Below are 22431 nucleotides of genomic sequence, written 5' to 3' on the forward strand. Positions count from 1 at the left end.
ACTGGAGCTCAAGGCCTCTGGTCTGTGAGGGAGGCTTAAATATTTCCCCAGCACCTGCTATTTGAGTCCCGCTAGCACAAAATTCATTCATTCTTCCTGATACATGAGTGGAGAAGATAGTCTAGTTTTTTGGAGGGTAATTATGGTAACTAAATGGTGGTGAGGGAAGGGGCTACCAGTCAGTCAGCCAGTCAATCGGATATATTGAGTGCTGACTGTGTGCAGAGCACCACACTAAGCGCTGGGGAGAGCACAATGTAATAGCATAATAGTTTACATTCCCTGCCCGCAGTGAGCTTACAGTTTAGAGGGGGAGACAGACCTTAATGTAACTTGTCAGCTGTGTGACTGTGGGCAAGTCGCTTCACTTCTCTGTGCCTCAGTTACCTCATCTGTAAAATGGGGATTAACTGTGAGCCTCACGTGGGACAACCTGATTACCCTGTATCTACCCCAGTGCTTAGAACAGTGCTCTGCACATAGTAAGTGCTTAACAAATACCAACATTAAATGAATAAAATTACAGATATGTTTGCTGGGACAGGGGATGAATAAAGGGAGCAAGTCAAAGTGGTACAGAAGGGAGAGGGAGAAGGGAAAGAGGGTTGTTTAGTCAGGGAAGGCCTCTTGGATGGCAGACATGCTGAAATCTCCAGTAAAAATAATATTAGTGATGGCATTTGTTAAGTACTTAAGGGGCAAGTCCGGTACTCAGCATTGGGGCATACACAGATCAGGTTGGACATAGTTCTTGACCTGCATGGGACTCACAGCCTAAGCGTGAGGGAAAACAGACTTTGAATCACCATTTTACAAATGAAGAAACTGAGGCATAGAGTGCAGTTGCATGACTAATCCCAGATCTCACAGCAGGTACGCGGCAGAGCCTTGAAGTGGGTGTGGGGAGGGTTTGGGGGGAGAGTAAATGTCGGTTGGATTTGAGGAGGGGAGGGCGTTCCAGGCCAGAGGCAGGACACGGGCAAGAGGTCAGCGGCGACATAGATGGGATGAAGATTCAGTGAGAAGGTTGGCATTAGAGGAGGGAAGTGGGCAGACTGGGTTGTAGTAGGAGAGTAGCGAGGTGAGGTTGGAGGGGGCAAGGTGATCGAGTGCTTTAAAACTGGTGAGGAGTCTCTGTTGCGGAGGTGGATGGGCAACCACTGGAGGTTCTTGAGGAGTGGCCTGAACGGTAATCAAGGTGGGATGGGACTGTGAGCTCATTGTGGGCAGGAATGTGTCTGTTATTACACTGTACTCTCCCAAGCGCTTAATACAGTGCTTTGCACACAGTGAGTGCTCAATAAGTACGGCTCAATGAATGAGTACGATAAGTGCTTGCATTAACGTGGTAGCAGTCTAGATGGAGAGGAAAGGGCGGATTTTAGCGGTGTCGTGAAGGTGGAACTGGCAGGATTTAGTGATGGACTGAATATGTGAGTTGCCCGAGAGACAGAGAGAGGAGTCAAGGACAATGCCATGGTTATGGGCTGGTGAGACAGGAAAGATGGTGGTGCTATCTACAGTGATGGGAAAGTCAGGGGGAGGGCAGGGTTTGAGTGGTTGTACAGGTTTAGTTTGAAGTGATGAGAGAGGTGATGGGCACGAGGGCACGGGGGCTGTGCAGAGTAAGTTGTTTGAGTGTCCCCAAAGGGAAATAAACCCAGAAATGTCACATTCCTCCTGCACACAGGAAACACTCAATAAATACCACTGATTGACGGAGTTCCCTGCCCACAAGGAGCTCAGATTTTAATAAAGGAGAAAGATACAAATATTTACAAATGTCACAGACGCTAAGATGCAGCTGAGAAGCAGCACGATGTGGTGGCTAGAGCACGGACCTGGGAGTCAGAAAGTCACGGATTCTAATCCCGGCTCTGCCACTGGTCTGCTGTGTGGCCTTGGGCAAGTTACTTCACTTCTCGGGGTCTCAGTGACCTCATCTGCAAAATGGGGATTAAGACTGTGAGCCCCACGAGGGACAGGGACTGTGTCCAACCCAAAATGTTTCTATCTACCTGAGCGCTTAGAACAGTGTCTGGCACATAGTAAGCACTTAACAAACACCATAATTATTATTATAGAGAAATATACAGTTTTTTTCAAGAAAAGTTTTATAAATAAAATCTGTACGTACTGGAAATGCCTATAAGAGCTGAGTTAAAAATAAGAATTGTCTTTAGTCTAAAAAATATGGCATACTGCTGCCTTCTGTGACATCTTGTCAATAAACAATTACTGAATGTCAACTGCGTACAGAGAACTACATTGAGACAGGGATCCTACCTACTGTCTATTGGGAGAAATGAGATGAAGTGGCAGAAAGAAACGTATTCATACCGACTCCAGATGTGTAGAAATAATTTTTTGAAAACTATTTTCAAGGGGTGGAGTGGGAAAGATGGAGGAGGTAGTTACTGCAGTGACTGAAACCTGGGGGGATAATCTGGAAAGGTTTTGAAGGAGATGAGATTTAGACAGTTTTGAAGGGGGGAGGGATATGGATTTGGCAAAAGGAACGAGGCGATGTCATGAGCTTTCAAAGAGATTTGGAGAGGGAAGAAGCCCTGACACCTAGCAAAATGCTTTGTATATGAAAGGACTAAATAAATCTCAGCCCTGATTCTCTCCCCAGAGTACCTCCACTGTGTCCCTCTCTTCATGCTTCCCTGCTGTGACTTTGACATGTCTACTTCACACATTATGGCTCCGGCTCTGATCAACACCCGTTAGCCCCAGAGTGGAACGAAAACTATTGAGCAAATCTGTATCAGCTGTGCTTTATGTAAGACAGAAACCCACTATGAGAATGGCTGGGGCGATTTTTACTCCTCCCCATTTAGACTGTGAGCCCCATGAGGCAGCGTGGAAGCAGCGTGACCTAGTGGTTAAAGCACGGCCTGGGCGTTAGAAGGACCTGGGTTCTAATTCTAATTTTTTCCTAAACAACTATTCAGTCCATATCTCCCCATTCCTCAAGAACTTCCAGTGATTGATCATTCACCTCCACATCACACAGAAGCTCCTTTCCAACGGCTTTCCAGCATTCAATCGTCTTGCCCCCTCCTACCTTACCTAGGTGCTTTTCTACCACGACCCAGCACGCTCACTTCCTTCCTCTAACACCAACCTAGGCATTGTATCTTGATCTCGTCTATCTCACCACTAACTCCTTGCCTGAATTCCTTCCTCTTTCATATCCATCAGACCACCACTCGCTTTGCCTTCAAAGTCTTACTAAAATCAAATCTTGTCCAAGAGGCCTTCCCCAACTAAGACCTCATTTCGCCCACTCTCTCTCACTTCTGTGTTATCTACACAGATCTGTACCCTTTAAGCACTTGAGAGTCACTCCACCCTCAGCCCCACAGCCCTTCCGAACATATCCATAATTTATTTTAATGTCGGTCTGCCCCTCTAGACTGTAAACTCTTTGCGGGCAGGGAACGTGCCTACCGTCTCTTTTGTACTGTCATCTTCCAAGTGCTTAGTTCAACGATCTGCATATAGTAAGCACTTCATAAATACCAGCGAATGACTTATCCGGAGTCTTTCGCTTAGCTGAATCAAATGAGCATGATATCAAGTTAGTTCAACCTTTAGAAACAGGATAATCTGTTCCAGCAGGATCGCTGAGAGATTCAGTGTTCCTTAAAAAGAGTTTGAATGATATGAACTGAAATGAAAAAAAAGCTCTTCATGAAGTGGGGGGATGGCTTCTGCTTTAACCATTTCGGCCTAATGTAAATGAAAAATAAGTGATCGGATTTATAGACCTAATCGACAGCAATTTTACTTCCCCTAATTTCTTCTCGCTAGGAGCTTTCTTTTTTTTCCTAAGAATTCATTTTAAAGAGAGACTTTTCCTGTTTCATTTCCTGACCAAATTGCTAAGAAAGGTTTCAAATCAAAATAAGAGGGCTCTGTTTGATAACGGAAATCCTGATACATTTCCTAAGGAGGCATTAGACTTTCAGCAATGCTTTGGCTAAAAGAAAAATCTGGTTATTAAACTTTCGGTGCCTAGTTAAGTCATGCTCAACTCAGATGAAAAGTGTAACGAACACAGATAATAAAAAACACACAGATCTGCGTTATTACTCAGGAATGGATAAAATCAGCTCTCAGAAATTCCATGGAAAAACAGCTGGCTGCCAGTAATCACACAAAGTTTGAAACGCGGGACGGTCGGTCATGAGCCATCCTGCTTCTAGCTGGTTAAAATTGAGCTGAGAAAACAACAACTGCATTTGGATGAGGCCATGGGGAGCCTGGGCTTCTAGCTGTGAAGGACTGGGTGGGTCTCAGGAATGAATTCCTGGCCTTGTCAGCCATTCGGCGGGGGGGTGGAGAGGGGGCAGGCTGGGGGAGAAAGCTTAGTCTCATCCCGCTCATTGTGGCTGTCTGGTTCAAGATGCTGAAGTCAATGATTTGGTGTCTATGCCCCTGTTAGGCTGAAAGTTCCTTGAGGGCAAGGATTGGGTTTGGTGCCTCTCTCGTACTCTCTCCCAAGCCCTCTGAACAGTGTTCTGCCCACAGTAGGGGTTCAGTAAATGCTCCAGATCGACTGACTGAGGGGCACAGCCCCATGGTTCCCCATCGGGGAACTTCCCTCGACACCATCCCGACCAGGAGTTTTTAAAGAATGTTCAAATCGCAAATTCTGACAAGATAGATGGAAAACGTTCTGCCTGAAGTGGTTCGATCTGGATTGAAATTAGGCAGGGCTGGGCCTCTGGTAGGACTCAGTGAGGCTGGGGAAGCCAAGTTAGATATGGACTTCCTGGAGGCCTGGGGTTACTGCTCTGTGAGGGCTGGGCCACCCCTGGGCATTTTGGATTGAACTCAACCCAAAGTCCATGAAACCGGCCTGGACCTAGGCCCTGAGGGGAGCTGTGCTCTGTACAGAAAGGGAATTCCTGGGGCTGGTAAAGGCTCTCTCTCCTCCCACATCCTGGGAAGCGACATGGCTTAGTGGATAAGGCATGGGTCTGGGAGACAGAAGGACTTGGGTTCTAATCCCAGCTCTGACACTTATCTGTTGTGTGACCTAGGGCAAGTCACTTCACTTCCCTGGGCTTCAGTTACCTCATCTGTAAAATGGAGACTACAACTGTGAGCCCTATGTGGGACATGGACTGTGTTCAACCTATCTAGTACCTACTCCAGAACTTAGAACAGTGCCTGGCACATAGAAACCACTTAAATGCCATTTAAAAAAAAGAACCATGGGCCCATCATCAGCTTGTCAATTTCACCTCCCTTCAATGCTGGGCCCCAATTAATCAATCAATGGTATTTTTGAGCACTTACTGTGTGCGGAGCACTGTTCTAAGTGCTTGGAAGAGTACAGAGCTTGGAAGAGTATAACAGAGTTGGTAGATATGTTCCCTGCCCACCAGGAGCTTAGGGTCTGGAGGGCGAGAGAAGCTCAAAAATATATTATGGCTATTGTACATAAGTGCTGTGGACTGAGAGTGGGATGAATATCAGTTGTTTAAACGATACAAATCCATGTACAGCGGTGACGTAGGAGGGAGATGAAATAGGGGAAATGAGGGCTTAGTTGGGAAGGTCTCTTAGAGGAGATGTGATTTTAATATGGCTTTGAAGGTGGGGAGAGTGGTGGTCTGTCACAGATGAAGTGGGAGAGAGCTCCAGGCCAGACGGAGGATGTGGGAAAGGGGCTGGGGCAAGATAGATGAGCTCGAGGTACAGAGAATAGGTTGATTTTAGGGGACCAGAGTGCGCAGTCTGGGTTGTAGTAGGAAATCGGTGAGGTAAGATAGGAGAGGCAAGCTGAATGAGTGCTGTGAAACCGATGATAAGGAGCTTCTGTCTCCTGCGGAGGTGGATGGGCAACCACTGGAGTGGGGAGATGTGGACTTAACATTTTTTTCCCCTTTTTTTTTCAGAAAAACGGTAAAGTATAGCTAGGCGTGGGGAGAGACAGGAAGCAGGGAGATCAGCAAGGAGACTGATGAAGTAGTCAAAGCGGGATAGGATAAGTGCTTGGATTAGCACAGTAGGAGTTTGGTTGGAGAGGAAAGGGCGGATTTTAGTGATGTTTTAGGGTAGAACCAACTAGATTTGGTGACACTGAAGAGGTGGGGTTGAATGAGAGAAATAATTCCAGGATACTGCCAAAGTCATGGTCTTGTGAGACAGGAAGGATAGTGATGTTGTCTACAGTGATAGGTATGTCAGGGGGAAGACAGTGTTTGGGTAGGAGAGACTTTCTGTTTTGAGCACGTTAAGTGTGAGAGGTCAGTGGGTCATCAAAGTAGAGATGTCCTGAAGGCAGGAGGAAATGCGATATTGCAGAGAAGTCAAGGCTAGAGCTATAGATTTGGGAAGCACTGGATTGCTAACCAACAATCCCTCTTGTTTCCTCATGGCCAGGGTGGTAACTCATGTTCACATATGTTGGGGGCTCTGAGGGCCACCCCTCCCCTGACGGGTGGGGGGATAGGAAGAGAAGCTGAGGTGTGGCGTGCCGGAGGCCCTTGTCAGCTCAGGAACTCTTCCACTGTAGTCACTGACAGTCTGGCAATCGTATTTATTGAGGACTTACTGTGTGCAGAGCACTGTACTTAGTGCTTGGGGGTGGACAATATAACAATAAACAGACACATTCCCTGCCCACAAGGAGCTTACAGTCCAGAGGGAACCACAGTATCTGAGAGTGGCATATGACCCAAGCCTGAAGCCTAAAACCATCGCTTTAGGTGGGTTATTCAGTCCTTCTCTTAATTTTAATTTTTTGGTCCCCAGAGATTCAGTCAACATGAAACGGAAGCCGATTTCACAACATTAAAATGAAGTGAGCAACTTCTGCTGAGGCTGCAGGTCATTCCGTGACTGGATTTAGGCAGTGCCGACTGGAGAATTCTTACCTTTGGGAAGTGGGAACTCCTCCCGGGAGGCCTGAAACCGGCTCAGGTAGCCACCTTCCCACCCTGGGCAATTTCAGGTCAATTCAGAAAACAAAACCACGATGATTTTTTTCAATGGTATTTGTTAAAGGCTTACTACGTGCCAGGCACTGTACTAAGCGCTGGGGTAGATACAAGCTAATCAGGTTAGACACAGTCCCTGTCGTTCGAGGGCTCACAGTCTTAATCTCCATTTTACAGATGAGGTAACTGAGGCACAGAGAAGTTAAGTGACTTCATTCATATTTATTGAGCATTTACTGTGTGCAGAGCACTGTATTAAGCGCTTGAGAGAGTACAATAAAACAGTAAACGATCACATTCCCTACCTCTGCTCACAAGAATGCAGAACTTTGAACCTTTAGGAAAGTACTTGCCCGGGGTCACACTGCAAGACAAGTGGCGGAGCTGGGATTAGAATCCGGGTTCTATTATGGATGAATTCTGGATTATGGGTTTGAGGGGGGCTCTCTTATGCCCCCTCGGGCTTTCAAAAAGCCCATCGGGGGTTATCGAAGAAAGAAATACAATAGCCCCGGCCTCGGATCCAAGGGGAACATCTAAAACGAGTGTTTGGCCAAAGAGGGTCTGGAAGATGTTTACGCAACCTTTACTTTCACCCACCTGTGGGGAAATCCTAAACAGTTCTGCCAGAGCAGTTCATAGCCTATGGGCCAGATAAGCTCCGTGACCCATGGCCCACAGAGAGACACTAATCTGACCGTGCATCCTGATTAAAGGCAGCAGCAGCAGGGGGAGAGTTCCTGAGGAGCCTGCATTAGAAGGGGAGGCTGATGTAATGAAATTGGCTGGGACACCACGTGACTGACGCTGCCACCAGGGAGGCCAAGATAAAGAAGATCCAGGGGAAAGGGCAAGGCCGAGAATTTAATGAGATTTTTTTTTTCCAGAGAGAATTTCGAAAAATTGTAAGGAGAGATTTCCTTGTGCATAGCAGACAGGGATCGCTGAGACGCCAAAGGGGTTAGTTCAGACCGGTTAAATCTTCATTAGGGAAGAAGAGACAAAGACCGTGCTTTTTGAACGATGTGAAGACTCTGGGTGCCCATGGCAGTAGAAACTGGGTTGAGAGCTGGACACTCAGCCTCGACCAATCCACTAATCCCTTTAATATGTACTGAGCACCAACTGCACGTCCGACACTACACCGAGGGTTTGGGAGATACAGAGTTGTTAGATACGTAGAAGCAGAGTGGCCCAGTGGGAGAGAACCCGGGCCTGGTCTCCGATCCCGGCTCCAACATTTGTCTGCCGGGTGATCTTGGGCAAGTCGCTTCGCTTCTCTGTGCCCCAGTTGCCTCCTCTGTAAAATGGGTACTAAGACCGTGAGCCCCAAGTGGGCCATGGACTGTGCCCATCCTGATAAGCTTATATCTACCCCAGAGCTCAGGATGGCGTTTGGTACATAGTAAGCGCTTCACAAATACCATCGAAGGAGGTTATAGTCTATTCATTTGTTCACTCATTCATTCAACCATACCTATTGAGCGCTTCCTGTGTGCCAAGCACTGTACTAAGCAGTTGGGAGACTACAATACAACAATGAACGGACACATTCCCTGCCCGCAACGAGCTTACGGTCTGGGGTGGGGAGAGAGACAGATGTTAATATAAATAAATAAATTTCAGATATGTACATAAGGGCTGTGGGGCTCGGGGGGGGAGGTCAAAGGGAGCAAGTCAGGGAGATGTAGACGGGAGAGTGAGAAGAGGAAAGGGGGCTTAGTCAGGGGAGGCCTCTTAGAGGAGATGAGCCTTCACTGAGGCTTTGAAGGAGGGGGGAATAATTGTCTATCAGATTTGAGGAGGAAGGGAGTGGCTCAATGTCTAGATTGGCCTTGTGGGCCAGTCAAGGCTGCTCTGACCCTCACTTAGCTCTTAGTAGCTCCCTTACTGGCTCTGGGGGTTTGTGCGTGGAACAAACAAAGACCATCATGGAACCAGTTTTGAAAGAGGCTCCGTGACGTAAAGGGGCTTCTGCATCTCAAACCATTCCCTGCTCTCATGCCAATACTGCCCATAAAGATTTGCTAGCCAGGTTGGCCTTGCCCAATCCTACCACCGGCTCTGTGGGGGGGGCGGGGGCAAAAGGCATCTCTGGTTGCCTTCAAAGGGTAGAAGTGGGTGAGGAGCCTTGCGTGAAAGGCAGGTGGCTGATTCTGTTGTGGGCAGGCTGAAACGTGAGGCCACGAGTAGTGTGCTGTCCCTACATGAGGCTTTTCTGAAGTGCCCCAAACCAATCCCTTGGCTTCAGGAGATCAGTAAAATGGAGTCCCTTGTGGCATGCTGCAGGCAAGCTAAATGAAGGACAGTGTGGTGCTTGTAATTTCAGAAATTTCAGCCCTCCCACCAAAAAAAAAAATTTGCTCTACCAATTATTATAGTGTTTGTTAAGCCTTACTTTATGTTAACCACAGCTCTAAGCTCTGGGATAGATACAAATTATACAGGTCAGACACAATCCCTGTCCCACAAGGGGCTCACCGTCTAAGTAGGAGGGAGAACAGGCGGTGAATAACTGTTTTGCAGATGAGGAAACTGAGGCACAGAGATGTTAAGTGACTTGCCCAAGGTCACACAGCAAACAAGTCACAGAACCAGAACCCAGGTCCCCTGACTCCCAGGCCCATGCTCTTTAGAGTAGGCCATGCTGCTCCTCTAAAACCCTTCAAAAGAATACAGTCAACCGATCAATCAACAGTAGTTTTTGAGTGTTTGCTGAACGTTTGGTAGTGGTCATTAGAAATAGAAGCAAAGATCCTTCTCCTCAAAGATATTCCCCTGCATGGTGGATCCGAGAAAGGAGCTTAGTGCTTTCAAAGCAGAAACAACATTTAGGGTAGTCCAGAACATGTCACCCCGTTCCTCAAAAAACTCCAATGATTGCCCATCTACCTCCGCTTCAAACAGAAACCCCTCACCATTGGCTTTAAAGCAGTCCACCACCTTGCCCCCTCCTACCTCACCTCGCTACTCTCCTTCTACAACCCAGCCCTCACACTTTGGTCCTCTTAATGCCAACTTTCTCACCGTTCCTCGATCTCGCCGCCGAACCTTAGCCCACATCCTCCCTCTGGCCTGGAACGCCATCCCTCCTCAAATCCGACAATTACTCTCTCTCCGCTTCAAAGGCTTATTGAAGGCACATCTCCTCCAAGAGGCCTTCCAGACTAAGCCCCTCCTTTCCTCTTCTCCCACTCCCTTCTGCGTTATCCTGACTTGCTCCCTCTGCTCTTTGATCCCTCCCAGCCCCACAGCCCTTATGTACATATCTGTAATTTATTTATTTGTATTGGTGTCTCTCTCCACCCGCCCACTCCCACTGCCCTCCCCAGACTGTAAGCTCGTTGTGGGCAGGAATGTGTCTGTTTTTGATTGTATTGTACTCTCCCACACGCTTAGTACATTGCTGTGCACACAGTAAGCACTCAATAAATACGACTGAATGAATGAATGACCACAATTTCTTTTTTCCTCTTTAAGAAATGAAATCCGACACATTGATTGTTTCCCTCCTAAAACATCTGGAAAAGTAAAACCTGCTGCAAAACCATTCTCCCTTCTCACAAACTCCCAACGGGTTTCACTTCAGATTAATCACCATCATTTATAATTGCATACAGTTTTCTTTAGAGTTTCGGACACTGTCGTTTGAAACCTCCACTTCCCAGTGTCAAATCTGGGGCCTGTGCCTGCTTTTAAAAGACTCTGCTATCTAGTCAGCCACAGGGGCCCTCAATTATTACCTATGCTACCTTTTTTATATTCAGTGTGTGCTTCGCATTCATATATATATGTGTGTTGTTATTTGTTAAGCGCTTACTATGTGCCGAGCACTGTTCTAAGCACTGGGGTAGATACAGGGGAATCAGGTTGTCCCACGTGGGGCTCACAGTCTTAATCCCCATTTTACAGATGAGGTAACTGAGGCACCGAGAAGTGAAGTGACTTGCCCACAGTCACCCAGCTGACAAGTGGCCGAGCCGGCATTCGAACCCATGACCTCTGACTCCAAAGCCCATGCTCTTTCCGCTGAGCCACGCTGCTCCTCTCTAGCAATGATATTTATCGAGTGCTTTCTGTGTGCACAGCACTGTACCGAACATTTGGGGGAGTACGATTCAGCGGAGTTGTTCAATGTTTTAAGTTTCTTCGTGGAGCACCAGCAACCTTTTACTGAAGTTTTAATTTTTATGCAACTGGGGCTGTCTGGCAGGATTACTAAGAAGAATCAACACACAAAACAGAAGAGACGGGCCGTTCTGGCTCTTTGGGATCCTTTTCAGAAGGCTGGCCAAAGCCTTGATCGATGTCTTTTCTAGGGCAGGGTCAGACTCGGCAGTGGGGGGAGACGTGCAAATGGAGTCAACGTGTGGATCGGCACGGAGTTTCTCTGAAGAACCACGGGATGGCTCATCGGAAACCTTAAACCGAGAAGACCAACTCCCTGATGTCCAATAGTCTGAAAAAAACCATCTTGATAGAGTACAAGGGTTTGATGACCCCTTTGCAAATAGTACTCAGTAAGTGCTCAATAAATAATACTAATAATCACAGTACTTGTTAAGCGCTTACTATGTGCCAAGCACTGTTCTAAGTGCTGGGGTAGATACCAGCTAATCAGGTTGGACACAGTTGTTGTCCCACATGGGGCTCACAGTCATCCCCATTTTACAGATGAGCTCACTGAGGCACAGAGAAGTGAAGTGGCGTTTCCAAGGCCACACAGCAGGCAAGCGGAGGAGCCGGGATTAGAGCCATGACCTTCTGATTCCCAGGCCCTTGCCTGGCACACCGTAAGCGCTTAACAAGTGATATCATTATTATTATCATTATTATTGACCAGCTGGGGAAAGGAGAGAGCGCAACTGGAACTGTGCTCCAGGCACACCTTGCGGACGGGTAAGGCCGTGGCTGCCGCGCTCAGCACAGCTGTCCGTCCGCACCGCTGTCCCGCTGAGGGTCCTGGATCCTGCCCTTTGCAACAGGTCCAAAATGGAGCTCCTCATCTTCCCACCCGAGCTCTGTCTTCCCCATGACTTTCCCCTCCCGGAAGGCAGCGGCACCACCATGCTCCCTTGTCTCTCGGTGAAGCAGCATGACTGCCTGGAAAAAAGCATCGACCTGGAAGTCAGAGGACCTGGATTCTAATCCTGACTCTGCCTGCCGTGTGACACCTTGGGCAAGTCACTTCAATTCTCTGTGCCTCCATTCCCTCGTCTGTAAAATGGGGATTTAATATCTGTTTTCCCTCCTACACTGTGAGCCCCATGTGGGACCTGATTATCTCGTAGTTACTCTAGTGCTTCGTACAGTGCTTGGCACATAACCAGAACTTTACAAATGTTATTATTATTGCAAGCCCATAACCGTAGCATTACCCTAAACTCATCTCTCCCATTCGACCCGTATTTTCAATCTGTCACCAATCCAGTCGGTTCTACCTTTACAACGTCACTAAAATCCACCTTTTCCTCTCCATCCAATCGCTACCGTGTTTATCCGAGCACTTATCCTATCCCGCCTTGATTACTGCATCAGCGTCTCGCTGACTGCCCTGCCTAGTTGCTTCCCAGAGGCTTAATATAAATCAAAGCACTGGGCCAAGACAATCGGATTGGAACAGCCGCCCTCTGACAAAGGATTCAGAATCTAAGAGGTAGGGAGAACAGATGAGGAAGCTGAGGCCAATCAATCATATTTATTGTGCGCTTAGGGTGTGCAGAGCACTGTACTAAGCGTTTAGGAGAGTGCAGTATAACAGTAGAGGGTAAGTGACTTGCCCAGGATCACCCAGCAGGCCAGCGGCAGAACCGGCATTAGAACCCAAGTCTCCAGATTCCCTGCCTCCCGCTCTTTCCATCAGCCACGCCGCCTCCCTGCTTTGCCCCGACAAGTCTGGCTGTTGGTCGAGTGGAAAGAGCACCGTGGGAATCTTAAATTTCACCCAGCGTAAACCCTTCAATCTTTGCAATCAGCTGCCTGATGGCACCCCTTCTACACTGATTATCAATTTATCCTGAATATTACATTTGGGCCGATTCCGACGCTCATAAAGGGTGTCAGTTGGGAATCAGTTGATTCCGATTTCAGCTGGTGCCAGTCTCAGCTCAGCAAATAAGGGAAAGCCTGCTCGGGCTGAGCCATCGGTAGTACCGGTTTCTGACAGAAAACCGCCTCGGGAATTACGTTAGGTCAGGCCCCTGGGTGACCTGAAAAACACCTGGCTAGCAGGGGCCTCCAAAGCGGGCAGGTTAGGATGCTACGTCTAAGCTGTGCTCACTTCAGTCGTAAATGGTTTCGATCATCCGAAGAATCTGACCGTTTGGATCCGAACCCTTTTAGAATCATCAATCAACAGAACGGGTCAGTGCGTACAACTCCATCGATCGATAGGCCGTATATATCTTCAGTGGGCAGAGAAGCAGCAGGAAAGAGCGTGGCTCTGGCTAACAAACTCCTTGTAGGCAGGGAATGGGTCGGTTTATTGTTATAGTGTATATTCCTGGACGTGGAGTACAGTGCTTTGCACAGAGTAAGGGCTCAACAAATACAAGTGAACGAATAAAACCAGACAAGGAAGGAACTTGTACACCCAGTTAGGCTTTCTTATGAAACCTGGAATAAAGGAAAACTCTTGTATTATGCTCCCTAGTTGGTATTTGTTAAGTGCTTACTATGTGCACAGCACTGTTCTAAGCGCTGGGGGAGATACAGGGTAATCAAGTTGTCCCATGTGAGGCTCACAGTCTTAACCCCCATTTTACAGATGAGGGAACTGAGGCACAGAGAAGTGAAGTAACTTGCCCACAGTCACCCAGCTGACAAGTGGCAGAGGTGGTATTCGAACCCATGATCCCTGACTCCCAAGCCCGGGCTCTTTCCACTGAGCCACGCTGCTTCTCTAGTCTGACACCATACGCATGCTCAGGTGCAGTTTTTTGGAAAACGGGGCATGTTAGGCTCCAACTGGCTCAAAGCGTCAGAGGAACGTTCCCTAATTTCCCAGCAGCATTCTACCAAGACAGCGTAATGAAAACGCACTCTCCGGCAGGACAGAGGATGCAGTGCCTTTCCTAAAGTTAAAGGACTCCACCTCAGCCGGTGTGATTTCTCTGGCAATGCAGGACTTTCTACCTCTTGGACTCCTTTTGCATATGGAGCGCTCCCGAGGTATATCAAATTGCCTCCGAAGCTCTAAAAAGCAGCACGACTTTTCCAGAGCCAATATTCCTCCCTCGTCTCCTTTCTCCCACTCTCCCTGCTGGTCCTGCTTCCCCCCCACCGAACTAACCAACCCCAATTTCTCATCAGGGCCTCTGCAGTAAGTGGATCCCATGCACATCTGTCTGGCACGTGAACCATGCACAATCTTGTTTGGAGGGTTTTGGTTTTTTTTAAAAAAAAAGATCTTTCAGGCTTAAATGATTGCTTCATTGTTTCTTTTTTTCTGTGTTTGGGAAGCCTGACTGGGGAGTCAAGTAGAAAATGACTTCAAAACCAAAAAGAGACGACACGAATCCCTTTTCCACACTCTACTGTACTGACACCTGAACCTCAGCTACAGTTAATCCAATGTGAAATTATACCCACGTCATTTACAAGAAAAAGCGAAGGACTTGTGACTCTGAGTTTTGAATTTTGGACAAATGAGTTTTAGGAATGAAGCCTGATCTGAGGGAAGGAGCATAAAGGTTGAATGCTTATTGAACAGCTTCTTGTCCGTTTTTGAAAAAGATGATTTAGGTGCATTTTCTCTGTGATAGATTTAGTTTGATTAAAAGAGAAAATGGAATTTTTAAAAGCACTTTTCCTCAGGCAACCCTTTCCAAACAAACTTCCAGGAGTTACTTTGTGAGGAGGCTCCGCAGGATCCCCTGTAGGGACTGCCATGGGAGCTGGATGGGTTGAGCGAGGGGCTCATTATTATAAGTGTTAAGTGCTTACTATTTGCCAAGCACTGTTCTAAGGGCAAGATATTCAGGTCCCTCACAGGGCTCACCATCTAAGTAGGAGGGAGACCGGGTACTGATGACGGAACCGAGGCTCAGAGAAGTTAAGTGACTTGCCCGAAGTCGCAGATCGGACAAGTGGCAGAGGCGGGACTGGAACCAGGGCGTCTGACTCCAAGGCCTGTGCTCTTTCCACTAGGCCACGCTTTGTCACGGGAGCCGATCTGGGCTGGACCTAGAAGAGTTTCAGCTTCTTCAAACCCGTGCCCAGCCCACCCCCGTTCTCAAGCACCCCGGCGACAAGGGCGGTGCCAAGTGCTGTGGGCCTCCAGGCTTCTTGTAGAACCAATTCAGCAATGCCAACTGAGGGTGGGCGCAGGCCGGTGGGAAACTGATTTACAGGATTTTCTCCAGAGGATCTTAAATTTCACCCAGCATAAACCCTTCGATCTTGGAAATCAGCTGCCTGATGGCACCCCTTCTACACTGATGATCAATTTATTCTGAAAATTACATTCGGGCCGATTCCGACGCTCACAAAGGGTGTCTTCATTTTAGAGTGGGACATACTGTCTTCTGGAATGAGCGAGCACGGGAGGAGAATTTTTATTTATAGCTCCTATTTGAAAACAAAGGATGAGGCCACCATTATAACACCGGTCCAGTGATGGAGAGGAAGCTGAAAGCTTCTGTTGTGAATTTATGTTTCCAGCTGTATGGAAAGTACCTGCTACGGGTGACTCAAGCCTGTTCCATTTCTACTTTCCAGTCCCAGCCCAGGAAAGACAGATGGCCAACTAGTGAGCACATGGAAGAACTGGCCTCAAGAGAGAGCCAGAGCAGGACCTCAAACCTACCACATAATAATAATGAGTAATAATAATTATGGTACCTCCTCAGTGGTTAACGTGCCAAGCACCGGGGTAGACACAAGATCATCAGATGAAACATAGTTCCTGTCCCACATGGGGCTCACAGCCTAAGTAGGAGAGAGAATAGGTGATAAATCCCTATTTTACACATGAGGAAACTGAGGCCCAGAGAAGCGAAATGAGTGGTCCAACCAAGGTCACAGGGCAGAAAAGTGGCAGAGCTGAGATTAGAACCCAGGTCCTCTGAGTCCCAGGCCCATGCTCCTTCCATGAAGCCACGCTGTCTCTTAGTACATATGGGCAGTGGGCATCTCTCAAAATTTCAGAAACAATAAGAGCAGCAAGGTCTACAAGCAGAGCAGCCAATCTGAAGAGAACTGCACGTCTGTTCCAATAAAAGAACTGTTGCTTGGGTCCGGTACTTTGGAGTGTGTTTCCACCCTCCCACCTTTTTTCTTTTCTTTCTCTTTGGAACTGAGAGGATTCACTTCCAGAAATCCACAGCTCTGTCGAACCATCAGGGTCACACACAAAAGGCACGCACCAGTGATCTAATCGGCACATATTAGTGCTGTGCTCGGCGGTGTCTGGCAACTGTTATGAAATAATACCTCGTCCCCCTTTTCTCTTGGTCTGAAAGAGGTGGACTGCTGCTGGGGCTGTATTTTGTCGCTTATCTAACAGAAAATAAACAGAACAATCTGGAGCTAATTTAAGTGGTTTACCATATCAGGATACAGCTGGGATAGATTTGAAGAAAAAGGCTCCAAGTGAACAATAGCGCTGTGAAGCTGAACAGCAGAGCGAGCGCACAGGAAGACTGTGCAGACAGACTGGCAGACAGCTGTCAGCCACTCCAATAACAATCCCCGTAGCCAATGAAAATTGGCCCGCTGTTGGCCTCATAAGCCAGCCCAGGGACACCAACAAAAAAAACAAGGGATTAGCAAGGGTTCCCAGTTAATGACTGAAGTGTCACGGTCATAAATCTCCCGGGAGCACTTCTGCCCAGCTCCCATCCCCATAATAACTGGGGAGGGGGAGAGAAGAGGGAGAGGAAAGATGGGGGAAAGGGAAGGGGACGGTGGGCTGGGTAGGGGTTGGAGAAAACTGACGGGAGGTGCCCGGTCACCGTGAGATGGGCTAGAGATCTTTCCTTTTCAATCTCCGGTGAGAGCACAGTCATCTTGATTCTCTCCAGGCCTGGGATCCAGACAGTGCACAGAAGACGAACATCTGTTTTTGACATCATGTCTCTGGCGGTCGAGGCTGATTGGATTTTTAACTCTTTGAGACCTGCGACGAGACTGAATTCCCTGATATCAACTGCGGGTGGCGGGAGGGGGCCAAGCTGCGGCCTTGAGGGCAGTGCTCTGTACGCAGTAAGCGTTCAATAAATACGACTGAATGAATGGATTAGATGATGCGGAGGAGGACCAGGCACGCTTTCAGCAACAACACTAAAGAACAGTGAACCTTCCCTCTTGAAGGAAGCACACACAATTAAAAGTTGGGCACCGATTTTACAGCTCCTCAACTGTTTTATTACCTATCTATGCTACACCAGGAGAAATACCCTTGCCTGGAAATGGGGGGCGGGGGAGGGAAGCGAGCTCCTTAACCTTGAGAAGCGGCACGGCCTAGTGGATAGAGCACCGGCCTGGGAGTCAGAAGGACCTGAGTCCTAATCCCGGCTCCGCCACTTGTCCGCTGTGTGGCCTTGGGCAAGTCCCTTCACCTCTTCTGGGCCTCAGTGATCTCATCTGTCAAATGGGGATTAAGAGTGTGAGCCCCAGCACCGCGCCCAACTTCGTCAACTTGTATCTACCCCACGGCTTAGAACAGCGTTTGACACAGAGTAAGCACTTATTAAATGCCGTCCTTATTAAGCACATGCCAGACCCAGGATGCACGTATGGTGGATCCTGTTAAAGCTCCTGCACAGCAGCAGGGATAGAAGGATGACTTTTCCCAGCTGCTGCGGCAGGACAGTCTGACCACGGTTGCTGAGGTTACTGTGCCAGGAGGCCGCTTCGGCCGACAGGTGACTGAGGGAACTCCTGCCGGGGGAAAGGCTTCGGCTTCAGAGAAATCCAGGTGGTTTGGCTGTAGCCGCCACGGCTGATAGCTTGGAACACTGAGTTGGGGGCTTAAGAATGTCAGATTCCCTGCCCTTGAAGGCCAGTGGGAGAGGGAGTAGAGGATAGGCAACCATCAGTCAATCCATCGTATTTGTTGAATGCTTTCTGTGTGCAGCTTTGCAGCTTTGTTGTACTCAGAGGTAAAAATAGTAACCCCAGGTGAAGTCATTCATTCATTCATTCACTTATTCGTATTTGTTGAGTGCTCTGGACTAAGCACCTTGGAAAGTACAGTACAACAATAAACAGTGACATTCTCTGCCCACAACAAGCTTACAGTCTGAAGATGGGGAGATAGACATCAATACAAATAAATAAAATGACAGATATGTACATAAGTGATGTGAGGTTGGGAGGGGAGAAGAGCAAAGGCAGCAAGTCAGGGTGACGCAGAAGAGAGTGGGAGACGAGGAAAAGTGGGGTTTAGTGTGGGAAGGCCTCTTGGAGGAGATGTGCCTTCAATAAGGCTTTGAAGCAGGGGAGAGTCATTGTCGGTTGGATCTGAGGAGGGAGGACGTTCCAGGCCAGAGGCAGGACGCGGGCGAGAGGTCGGTGGCGAGATCGAGATCGAGGTAGAGTGAGAAGGTTGCACTACAGGAGCAAAGTGTGTGGACTGGGTTGTAGAAAGAGTTAAGCGAGTTGAGGTAGGAGGGGACAAGGTGATGGAGTGCTTTAAAGCCAAGGGTGGAGTTTTTGTTTGATACGGAGGTGGATGGGCAACCACTGGAGTTTTCTGAGGAGCAGGATGACATGTCCCCAACTCTTTGGTAGAAAGATGATCTGGGCAGTGGAGTGAAATCTGGACCGGAGTGGGGAGAGACAGGAGGCTGGGAGGTCAGCAAGGAGGCCGATGCGGTAATCCGGGAGGGATAGGACGAGCGACTGCATTAACGTGGTAGCAGTTTGGATGGAGAGGAAAGGGAGGATTTCCTTCAGAAACAGGTAAATAATAATAATAATAATAATAATAATAATAATAATGTTGGCATTCGTTAAGCGCTTACTACGTGCAGAGCACTGTTCTAAGCACTGGGGGAGATACAGGGTCATCGGGTTGTCCCACGTGAGGCTCACAGTCTTAATCCCCATTTTACAGATGAGGGCCAGAGAATAATAATAATAATAATAATAATGTTGGTATTTGTTAAGCGCTTACTATGTGCAGAGCACTGTTCTAAGCACCGGGGTAATAATAATAATAATAATGTTGGTATTTGTTAAGCGCTTACTATGTGCAGAGCACTGTTCTAAGCGCTGGGGTAGACACAGGGGAATCAGGTTGTCCCACGTGGGGCTCACAGTCTTAATCCCCATTTTTTACAGATGAGGGAACTGAGGCACAGAGAAGTTAAGTGACTTGCCCACAGTCACACAGCCGACAAGGGGCAGAGCTGGGATTTGAACTCATGAGCTCTGACTCCAAAGCCCATGCTCTTTCCACTGCGCCACGCTGCTTCTCCATCAGGGGAATCAGGTTGTCCCACGTGGGGCTCACAGTCTTAATCCCCATTTGACAGATGAGGGAACTGAGGCACAGAGAAGTGAAGTGACTTGCCCACAGTCACCCAGCTGACAAGCGGCAGAGCTGGGATTCGAACCCATGCCCTCTGACTCCCAGGCCCATGCTCTTTCCACTGAGAATCCCTCTTAAACAGCCGCTTCCTCCGGGAGGCCTTCCACGCTTCATCCCTCCACTGTCCCGTTCACGCTACCCCAGGGCAGACGGGATGGCACGTTTGGGACAGTGGAGGGACGAATCGGGGGGAGGTCTTCCGAAGGAGGTGGCTGTTTAAGTAAGACTTTGAGGGAGGGGGAGGGATGGATTTGGCAAGGTTGAGGGAGGGAGGCCCTTCTAGGCCAGCAGTGGGTTGGAGGCAGGGTGGTGACCCTCCGTTAGTCAAAGAGAGAAGGAGCCATATCGTGACTTCCACTGGCAATCTCCAAGAGTCAAAAGAGCTTCGTCTGAAAAAACAAACCTTGCATCAACGTCTTTTTTACCCCTTCCGATGAATTTTTAGAAAACACCTGAAAAGCACTTGTCTGTGTTCAATCAGGGGAGTGTTACATCTGGAAGTTCTTGTAAAAACAAACAAATCATCCAGCTAACCAGGAAATAGAATTTAAACTACTCCCTCATTGTCCCTTTCACGGCCCAGCCGAGCTCGGGACATTTTCCAGCCACCCGGGGAAGGGACAGCCCTGATGTGTTTGATCTTCTGGTGAATCTAACCATGTTAATAATGGATCCCCAATGAGGTGAAACAGGCGTTCTTCCCCCCAACTCCCAAATACGAAGATTCCTTCTCCCCCAAAGAAAACCAGAACTCATTTACACTTAAGCATGGCATTCTCCGCCTCTGGCAGTGGGCCCAGAAGATGCTTGAGAAAGTGCGGCGGGGGTCCTTTTGGGGATCTAACTCCATATTAAGGGCACATCTTTTAACATCCCAACTTTTCCTTAGAACCATTCCCAACCCCTCTGGACGGTATCCAAAAACCACACATTGGGCCATTTCCTGAAGCACTTTCCACACTCTATTAATCACCCATCCGTGAATTATTTTAGTGCCTGTCTCCCCTGCTGGACTGCAAGCATCTTGGGGGCAGGGATCGTGTCGACTAATTCTACCGAACTCTGCCAGGCATCGTTCTCAGTATACAGCAGGTGCTCAATAAATACTTCCGATGGATTGAATTTCTCCAGGAAGCAGGTGGCTCAGAGCAGGTCTGATTGATTTTGTTCAAGACTTGGAGTCCTGTGGGGTTTGGGGACTCTAGTCAGGGTGGGGAGAGCCCTCTAGATTGTAAACTCATTTTGGGCAAGTAGTGTGTCCATTTACTGGTGTATTGTACTTTCCCAAGCGCTTAGTATAATGCTCTGCACACGATGAGCATTCAATAAATGCGAATCAATGAATGAATGAATTGTATCTGGGACCAGAGGCTAGCAGCGTGGCTTAGCGGAAAGAGCACTGATTTGGGAGTCATAGGTCATGGGTTCCAATCTGGGCTCCGCCACCTGTCAGCTGTAGGACTTTGGGCAAGTCACTTCTCTGTGTCTCGGGTACCTCATCTGTAAAATGGGAATTAAGACTGTGAGCCCCATGTGGGACAACCTGATTACCTTGTATCTACCCCAGTGATTAGAACAGTGCTTGGCACATAGTAAGCACTTAACAAATACCACGATTATTATAATAAGAAACAAAAAGCTGTACGATACCTTCCACGTCAATCAATCAATCCATAGTATTTTTAAGGGTCTTCTGTGCGCTAAGTACTTGGAAACACACATTATCGGTAGAAGCCACAACCCCTGCTTTAAAAAAGCTTACAATCTAGGGTGGCCAAAATTTCTCTAGATGAGTGGTCTAAATGTATCAGTGCATTGGGACCTTCTGATAAGACTTGCTTTAGTAGTGCCGAATGGGTGAATCCCACCAAAAAAAAAAAAATCACAAGGAAATGCGGAAGGAAAAGTACATATTGAAGTAGACCAGGTGCCAAGACAACTGAACATGAGTTTCGAAGAGACTGCAGTGAGTGAGATCGATAGAAACAGAAACATTACCAAGACTGAACTAAAAAGCTAGCTTTCAAAAGCAAGCTACCGAATACATTACCGCCATAAGTACGATCCAAAGAGCATGGGAAGCCCCACCTCCTTTAAATTGAATTAAAACTGAAACGTGGTCCCTGAACAACAAATTAAAGTCCTCAGTGTAGGCACTCTGCTGTCCAATCAAATTTAGTACAACAGCGGAACGTATCGATCTTGCTGTTCTTTTAAGTACTCCATGGATAAAGAAGCATGTGGGTTTGGTCAAGAAACTGAATCAGAGATGGAGATTGAAATTTGGCAAGTAAAACCAATTACCAGTTCAGTGGCTAGGGCTTTTCCCAAACAACCTACAAGTTAAAAATCATAAGGAACTGGGATTAGTTAAAAATCATAAGGAACCCCTGTGCGAGGACGACAAGGAAATTCGTGAAGCGTTTCGTATTTTTTCATATCAAAAAGTCAATCGCTCTCCCCACCTTCAAAGACTTATTAAAAGCACATCTCCTCTAAGAGGCCTTCTCTGACTAGCCCACATTTCCTCTTCTCCCACTTCCTTCTGCATCAGGCCCTGCTTACGATGTGCAGAGCACTGTACTAAGCGCTAGAGAGGGTACAACACAACAATAGCCACATTCATTCCCTGTCCACAGTGAGCTTACAGTCTAGAGGACTACTTATTCACCCCTCCCTCAACGCCGTAGCATTTTTGTATATATCCATATTTCATTTATATTAATGACTGTCTCCCCCTCTAGGCTATGAGCTCGTTGTGGGCAGGGAACATGGCCATTCACCAACTGTTATATCATACTCTCTCAAGTGCTCAGTACAGTGCTCTGCACACAGTAGGAGCTCAAATACAACTGATTGATTGAATTCTTTGTATGTTGGTTTCAATTCAGAGTCAGGCAGTTGATCATGTTTACTGAGTGCTTACTGTGTGCAGAG

General features: G+C 47.7%; 1 protein-coding gene across 1 annotated transcript in view; it reads right to left on the reverse strand.

Annotated features, from left to right (window-relative positions):
- ARSB (arylsulfatase B) overlaps positions 1–22431 on the reverse strand; it is a 128129-nt gene that overhangs the window by 57938 nt on the left and 47760 nt on the right. The window lies entirely within an intron of this gene.

This window comes from Ornithorhynchus anatinus, chromosome 1 (assembly GCF_004115215.2).
Source record: "Ornithorhynchus anatinus isolate Pmale09 chromosome 1, mOrnAna1.pri.v4, whole genome shotgun sequence".
In the NCBI taxonomy this organism is placed as follows: Eukaryota; Metazoa; Chordata; class Mammalia; order Monotremata; family Ornithorhynchidae; genus Ornithorhynchus; species Ornithorhynchus anatinus.